The 8,728-nt window shown below is 52.2% G+C and overlaps 1 long non-coding RNA gene across 1 annotated transcript; it reads left to right on the top strand.

Moving 5' to 3' along the window:
- Positions 1-4,127: 4,127 nt before the first annotated feature.
- Positions 4,128-6,064, top strand: LOC309962732. The gene is made up of 3 exons (XR_014326261.1): positions 4,128-4,258; positions 5,348-5,591; positions 5,958-6,064. It is a non-coding gene; the product is annotated as an uncharacterized lncRNA (long non-coding RNA).
- The last annotated feature ends 2,664 nt before the right edge of the window (positions 6,065-8,728 follow it).

Raw genomic sequence — 8,728 nt, forward strand, 5'->3', positions numbered from 1 at the left:
AGCAAGAGTCACGGCGCCCACGGCATAGGCCTCCTGTGCAGGTCGAAGTACAAGGACACATGTTAAATAATATAGGAAGTCAAGTTCATTCAATTTAAAGGGTTGTCTTTTATTCTAAGATTACGTCCTTCCTAATTTGGGTGATAAAATGTCCTCTTATATAGTGAAGGTGATACTAGAGGGCAGTATTTTCATTTTAAAATGCTCTTGGTTGCAGAATAAAACGTCAGCTGCCCTTTTGTCAAAGCACAGAATTTCTTATTGAGTTTGCCTGTCTCTGAAATCCAGCGTCGGGGACCCGCAGTCTCGCTACCGTGTATGTTTACGTGCCGAGGAATTTCTCTCGGAGTCTTGAAACAGCCTGTACGTGGTTGAAGCAGAGCCCAGCGTCTGCTCTGCCTGGTAGTCCAAGAACAAGCCCTGAGATCACTGTGTGAGCTGTTAGGAAGTGCGTGCTTGTGTCCTGCCCACGGCAGAGCAACGACCCTGGGGTGATGGGCCTCTGGCCTCCCCGAATCCCCTAAGAGACACTCTCGGGAGGTTCGTGTGGACTCCTCAGCGAGGCTGCCCCTGACCTCAGGCCTGGGCACCTGACGCATCCCCGAGCGATGGCGCTGGCGGTGGTGGTGAGCCTTCTGGTGCCGGGGCTGCCGGCTTCTGCTTGTGCCCCTCTCAGCCGCCTGCCACTCAGCGGCCAGTCCCGAGTGGTCTGGATTCCCCGCCAGCTTGGAAGTGCCTCATCTGGCCCCATGACCTCTCTCTCCCTCGCTCGCTGATGCCTCACTTCCCTCCTCATCCCCCGCCCCCAGCCTGACTCTCTTGATGTGGAATAAAATAACTGATGTGCACACATGAGTGGTTAGTGGGATCATGTCCTAGGAGAATTCCACGGGGGGGACGTGCAGAGTTTGAAGTGCAGTGACGTGCGGAATATATGCTATAAATTCTAGGAAGACAGTCGGATGGAAAAGAGAGGCGGGGGGGAAGGGTGACTTCTGTTGCCTTAACTTGTAAATCGCTCAGTGTCTGGAATGCACGGGGAGCTTTTCTTTTTTAAGTTGCTGGGATTCCAGATCTCTCCCAAGTGACGTATGTGTGTGCACCCATGCAGTTCAGTGTGGTGTTTGTGGGCACGGCTCTCCTGTGTATAACATCAGTTTGCTGCTGTGATTTAGCCAGCAGTGCCCCTGCTCCGCCCCGCGTGTTTGCACAGCTCCCGCTGCTTCTGTCTGGTGTCGGGCACGTGAGGTGTGACACACGCTGGGGCCCGTGTGCCTGCACGCATGCTGAAGGGGAATGCTGACCGTCAGCCCTCAGCTTCTCCTTCCTCCTCTGGTCATGACTGCGTGCTTGCCCGCAGCAGCTGGGACCATGACTGTTCTTTGCACTTGTGCCTGGTTAAGAGCTTTCAGAAATACAATGGACATCTTTGATGTGTTATTGTAACTTTAGTAAATGCTTTATTCCCCTTTAATTCCCCCCAATGCCTTAATTTAGTGCACTGTTTATCTCATTGGATAGAAGAATTGACCATGTGAAATCTTTGTACATGAACTTCCGGTAGAAGAAGCTGGCTCTCTGGAGAGTTCCTAATTCGCAGAGAAGGGCTTATCTAACACAGGAGTTTTAAACTGCTCTGGGGGACCCTGGCGCTCTAGGGAGGCACCCAAAATGTTGCCCAGGTTTAAACTGATGGATGAGCCTGTTTTACTTGGTGGGGTTTCTAGTTTGAAGAGAGTGTGCTCCTAAAAGTGTTTGAAACACATGGCTTTCCGTCAGGGTGACACTGTCCCTACAGTGCTCTGTCGGGTGGGGAGGTGGTGGAGACTGCGGGCCCCTGTTCTTTGTGACTTAGTTTGAAAGTGGGATGGTGTGGTGTGAAGCTTTGGGAATGAATGAACTAAATAAAGCATTTATTCATCTCTCAGTGACTCCCTGGCATGTCCCTCCGTTTGCTGTTTCAGATGTTTTCTTTGTTCCTCACACCAATGCCCAACCCCCTACCCCCATATGTACACTTCTCCTGCTCTACTGAAAGATGGCCTCACTTTCAGTCTACCTCAAAACCAGCTGCATCTGTGTGGCAGAGATTGCTGGTTTTCCTTCATTGTCTCCATCTGTGATAACAGACCCACAGTTCTAGCTGGAGACTTGAATTCTCTGAATAGGTCTTCATTTCCCAGACTTCTTACAGCTCGATGTGGCCATTTACCATAGCTCCTTCCTGAAATCCCATTAAAGTTACAGGGAATTTTAATTTTTTTAAAAGGCATAAATCCACTAGGATGACTATAAATAGCAACAAAATTTTGGAACCTCTCAAGAAAACAGATGAATGGTAACTGACTTAGAAATACCCGAGGAGACAACGTTGTAAAAAAGAAATGAGAGCATCTGAGAATCTGATTTTATTGCAAAGCTCCCAGAGGCTCTGGGATTGGCAGTTCCAGGTGCCTCTAGAAGTGGTTGTGAAAGAGTGAAAGCAGGAGGGCTGGCTGAAGGCCCTTTTCAGAAGCAGTTACAACTCTCCACTCCACACAGTTGAGCAGTTGTTCCTGCCCCAGCCCGGCGGGAGACTGAGGGAGGCGAGACATCGGCCTTCAGTATGTAAAATCCTCAGCTCAGGAAACAGGCTGCATCCTCCAGGCAGGAAATAAAGGAGAAAGAGACTTCTTGAGAGATCTCATCAGCCTAAAAGGAAACACCTAAAGATACCAATACTGAATGTGGCTAAAGAAAATCACACACTTCTAACAGTGGATTCCAGTAAATAATTCAAGAAAATTCTGAGAATGAAGGCTATGTTTCCAAATTACAAGGACTGGCCAAGTACTAACCACGGCTGGTGACCAGCCAGGGCACATCACTGTGGAATTTCTGAGTGCTGGGGAGAAAAGATTCTATAACTTCTGGAGCGGATAAACAGGACACATACAAAGTATCAGGAATCAAAATAGCTTTGGAATCCTCAAATGTCACATTGGATAACAGAGAAATTGGGACCTTTCCGAATTCTGAAGGAAATGCATATAAAAGTCATGCTAAAAAGACCTGTAGTTTCTTTAAAAATGTATGTTCCACACACCCTTTCTTAAGAAACTATTAGAGGATGTACTCTTCCAGAACAAAGGGGTAAACGAAGAAAGGAGAAAACCTGGTATTCAGGAAATGCGGATCCAACGCAAGGAGGCAAGGTGACTCCCAGGAACACAGTGAAAGCCGGTGACTCCCAGGAACACAGTGAAAGCCTTGAGGACGACAGCTGTGCATCAGGCACAGAAGGCACCCGATCGAGACTAGATGTGAGGGGCTGAGGCCCCAGAGAAGATGCCTTAATTATTAGAATAACTGTTGTCTCTGAACATGTTTAGATAGGAGTTGGGATTGATTTATTGACAAGTACCTAGGAAACCAAGGGACATAACTCCAAGGAAAACAAAAGGTTGGGCAAGAAAGAAAAAGTTACCACGGTAATATTAGATGCCTCAGCTGTGATTAGTATTTACACAGTCCTAATGACATGCACCTACTACCATAAACGCTATTGGGGGGATGGAGGGTGGGGAAGTGTGTGTGGGTGAAAGCTAAATAATAAAGAGCAGAATTCATTACAACCAACAGAGGGCAGCAGCAAAGCCCAAAGCTGCTGCTTTCTAAGGAAAAAATGGACACACCTCCAGAGAGACTAATCAAGACAAAAAGGACATACAAATCACTTAAAAATTTAAAAGAGCAATTTTATAGGTCATATAAGAAGATAAGGGTATATTATAAACAACTTTACGATAGTAAATGTGAAAATTTAGAGGAAATGGACACATTCCTAGAAAATAGAATTTACCTAATTTATGGAAGTACCCGGACAGCCGCGGGGGCAGCTACCGCCCGAAAGGAAGTGGCGTTTGAGTACTTGACGCGGAAATCTTGGCGCGTCTCCTTTAAGAGGAGGTGAAGCCCCGCCCCACGTGGGAACGCCATTTCTCAGCGCCCGTTGTGATGTACGTCACGACGTGGAGGGCCAATGAGGACCCGGGGGGTGGGGCGTTCCTGTGCGTGTGGACGAGGTGGGGGCCGGACTTCCGGAGCCGTCCTCCTGGGATCCCGTCGGCTCGGGGGTAGGCCCTCGCCCGAAGGACCCGAGAGCTGGGTGGGGTGGTCCTGGAGGATTCTCGGCTGGGGCTCCCCTGGCGGCAGGGCCGCGTGGTCTCCGAGGATGTGCTTCTCCCAGGAGGAGTGGCCCGGCGCCTGCTGCGTGGAGGTTGGACGTGGGGGAACTTGGCACCTGCGGCCCCGGGTGGTCGGTGTGGCGTAGAGCGGGAGGCACCGGCCGAGCGGGGCGCTTTTGTAAGCGCATCTCAGGTCGGGACGCCCCCTCGCAGGTCCGTCTGCTTGGGCGCGTTCCCTGAGATGTGTGGCCCAGGCTGGAAAGACGAGTTGCTCCTGGCTGAGCACCGAGGAGCCGCCGCGGGCAGAAGCTGCAGTGAGAAGGCGTGTGGGAGAGGCTTCGGCCTCAGCGCTCCCGGCCCCAAAGCAGCCCAGCCGAGAGAAACCCAGCAGAGGCGGGCAGGGTAGGGCCTCGTGGCGAGGCACTGTGGATCCACGTGTCAGAGAAGCCCTTAGTGTGCGGGGAGGACGGGTCCAGCGCCGGCCTCCTCCAGCACCAGGACGGGGAAGGCCGGCAGGAGCGCCGCAGGCTGGGAGGCCGCTCACCCCGGACTGTACGGCAAGTGGGAGGGAGCCTACGGCCGCCACACCGGGGCAGGTCTGAGTGCAGGTAACCCCCGCCTTTTTCAACGGCGGAGAATCCACGCTGGAGAAGAGCCTTATGAGTGCAGCCGCCGTGGGAAGGATGCATTCAGCGAAGGATACACTCTTGCTTGGCACCAGAAGGTTCACAGCAGAAAGGCCTGGGACTTCCCTGGCGGTCCGGTGGTTAGGACTCCGCGCTTCCACTGCAGGGGGCACGGGTTCGATCCCTGGTCGGGGAACTAAGATCCCCGCAAGCCAAAGGGCGCAGCACCGCCCCCGCCCTCCCCCCCCCCCAAAAAAAAAAAGCCTGATGAGTGCAGTAACATCAGAGAACCTTTAGCGACATCTCTAAGCTCAGTCGGCCTCGGAAAGTTTACACTAGAGAAAGTCCCTTTGAATGCGTGGAATGAAAGCGTTTTGCCAAAGGTGTGCTCTGATTTACACTGGAAGTTCACCGCCCAGGAAAGTGTTAGGAGTGCAGCAAACGTGGGAAAACCTCCTGCCAAAACGTCAATCTTGTACTGCATGGAAGTCTGTTGAGTATGTCCAGTGTGAGAAAGCGTTAAGCTGCAGGTCCAACCCCATTCACCCCTGGCAGGTTCACCCTCGAGGAAGACCTCATGGATGCAGAGATGGGGGAAGGCCTTCCACCCAAGAGGCTTCTTCATTTAGCAGCAGAGTTCGCGGTAGAGAGGCCTATGAGTGCAGCCGATGTGAGAAAACCTTCAGTCAAGGGCCTCACCTCGTAAAGCATCACGAAGTTCATGCTGGGGAAATGCCTTAGTGTGCAGGGAACGTGCTCTCTCCTCGTTCAGCGGAACAGGACGCGTGCCAGAGACGAGGTGAGGGAGCCTCTGTGAGGATGCCCTTGGCTGGAAGCAGAGCTTTGTAGGGTCAAATGGGATATTCCTGATGAGTGCTAGGTGTGTGGGGAGCTTTCGGGTGCTCTCACCTGCCCCGGGGCCCTTGCCAGAGTTCTCTCGCTGGCAGGGCCCATGACAGAAGCCATCTCACCACTCTGCCAGCTGGGAGGGACTCGTCACCTGTGCTCCTTCCAGTCCCTGGAGGGACCCATGAGCAGCCTGGGCCTGTTGATGGGCCTCATTTCCTTCCTGGCTAGTGAGGGCCTGGGTGTGACCCAGCAATGGCTAGGAGGACCTCACCTGGGTCCTTTCTGTGGCTCTCAGGGATGGTTTACCTTTTCTCAGGGACCTTGTTGGCCTCATGTGACTCTCGATGGATTTGTCCAGCTTCCAAGTCAGACTTCCAAGGGAACTGCCTGCCTCCCATTAGTCTGCTGGGTGTGGAAATAAAGGCCTTGTAACTGAGGCCACCTTGAATCTGGGGATTTCGGCTTACTGTGTAGGGTGAGTTGAGAACAGGATTGGGGTCTGCCAGCATTAAGAGGGCGGGTGGGGAAGGGGAGAGAAGATGATAGGGAAAAACTCTGTCTCCTTTTGGCTTAGTTTGTGTTGCTGCCCAAGACCTTTGGGGAATGACTGACGCTTAGTGGGCTGAATCCCATGGGCTGGAAAGCAGGATTATTTTGGACACAGAGATCACCCTGAGGACGGGTGGTTGGTGTGACAGCCCCAGTGCATCTCAGAGCTGTATGAGTTTGGTCCCTTGTATCCAGGGGGTGTCTCACAATTCCCCAGCACTGCTGAGGGGAAGCTTTTTCCCAGCACCTCTCTAGGAGCCTCGTCTCCTGAAGTTAAGAACCTGGTAGGCATGTGTCATCGACCATAAGACCCACAGGGGCCGTGTAGGAGCCATAATTAGTGCAGAAACACTAGGCGTAATAGTAGGGAACAGGGGAGTCTGTGGCAAAGTTAGGGGGCAGTGTGCCCCTTTTAAACACACATTCATAAGTGTGCTGGCTCTGAAAAATGAGTGTATAGAAATTCTCCAGGCCTCCAGATGCATGTCTCTCCAAGCTTACCATCAGCAAATAACCTAAAGGTTCTGTAGTGGTTGCACCTGCTCCAGGGTTGAGAGGTTCACTGGGTTACCCTGGGCTGCTGGACCGAGGCTGGTGGGCAGGAAACCACCTGTTGGCGTGCCAGAGAGATTCGCTGGGAAGCTGCTTGCACGGGGTTCCGTTGAACCTGGTGGGACACTGGCGGGAGCAGGCTGGACTCCCGGGGAAAGCTGGGAGGCTGCCTGTGGGGAAGTTGAAGTTTCTGGGAAGCCTGTTAGGATACCTGAGGAGCTCACCCGGAAAGCTGCCTGCTGGGTGCCGCTGACACTGCAGCAGGTATGCTCCACCGGTGTCGTATGCCAGCCAGGTGCCTAGGGGGTTAGAAAGAAGGGAAGCACTATGGAACTACGAAGAGAAACCCCCCTCCTTCCAGCATCCCTCCAGCGCCCTCTCCTGACCAGCTTAACATCGTTCCAGTTCCAGTATCACAGCTGAGCAGTGGAGCTGGGATTTGGGAAGGCTTGGGGGAGGAGTCTCAGACCCAGCCTCCCCTGCAGTCAAGGGGTCTGGCCTGTGAATTGACTTGGGTCTGAACCAGGTGAGGGGCCGTTCCTAGCCACAGTTGGGACTCAAGTCAGGGTTTTGGCTCTTAGGCCTAAAGGTTTTTTTTGTTTTTGTTTCCCCCCCCCCCGCCCCTGTTTTATAGATCAGTCAGTACTCTTAGGAGCACTGTGTTCAGTGAACCACTGTTAGAGACCCCTGGGGACCAAGGTGTTCTGATTGGGGGTACACGTCTGCTGTCTCTCTCGGTGGATGCACCCCCCTTGCCTTTGGTGGTCGATTCCTGCCGTTTGGCCTCTGCTCCTCTGGAATCCCATCATCTCCACTGAAATTGGGGAGCCCACCTCAGCGGCAGCATCCCCACCACCATGCGTGCCGTCAAGGAGAACAATCCCAAAGCCTTCCAAGCACGTGAGTGCCCCTCTTACTAAGGGGTTTCTCGGTGCCCTAGTGAAAGGAACGTCTTCCGGGTCTTCCGGAAATCCGTAGTTGGGAGGTAGGTGTGCAGGTCACACGGGATGAATCCAGTCCGACATTCCTATCTCCCTAGGCCTTTGGATTCCCTCCTCCATGCCAGGGAAGCTCTGGCATCTCACCCTAGCTAAATGTAGGCCATTTCTGAGGATAAGTCTCAGTCAGACAGTCAGATATGTTGTTTAGAAACGCCTCCAGCTGCTCAAATGAGTGCATTAAATCTGAACTCTAGTCCCTTTACCATCGTCCATAAATTTGGCCTGATCTAGTGTTATGTCCCACCCTCTGTGGTCTAACACCCTTAGAATCCACTTCACATGTGTTTCCCATGTTTCTGGTGTATGTTAGAAAAGGCTTGCTCATTTTCTAGGTGGGTTAGCATTGTGTGTTCCTGTCCCACTGGGGCATGCTGTGCTTTGACCTTAGTCACGTGACTGGTGGCAACAGGGGGTAGTTGTGCTGGGTCTTGAGAATAGCTGTCCCTTTTCAAGGCGTCTCCCCTTGGCAAGGGTGTCAACGGATTTTCAAGCAAAGGAAGACGCCACGGACAGACGACCTCTACTGGTGAGGGAGGCTTAGAACAACTTGGGGTTTTAGGCCGGTCAGTTTCCCTGGATCTAACCAAATGTCCCCACCCCAGTTTCATGTTCCCACCCTTTCTCAGTCAGTGCCTGACGTTCCCTTGAGATGCTGGTGAGACTGAATCTAGCTGTTCACAAGCAATACAATGAACAAAATGACTGCAAAAAAAGAAAGAGGTTCTTTACTGAAGTATTCTGGTTCTCACTATTACTTGTCCTGAGAGTTAAGTCACCATGACTTGTCATTTTCTCTCTGTGTGCACTCCAGTGCACTCAAAGCTCTATCCCATACTGTACTGCCTGTAGCCATCTTTAATACCATTAAAAAAAAAAAAAAGGTTCAGTAGCCACAGGTGCTCCAAGTCACTTGCTTCAGTCAGCACTTCATCACAAGCAACCAAAGGCGATGGCCCGATTAATTCTGATACTGGTGCATGCGGGC

Source organism: Leucopleurus acutus (assembly GCF_964270905.1).
Source record: "Leucopleurus acutus genome assembly, chromosome: 6".
NCBI classification, from domain to species: domain Eukaryota; kingdom Metazoa; phylum Chordata; class Mammalia; order Artiodactyla; family Delphinidae; genus Leucopleurus; species Leucopleurus acutus.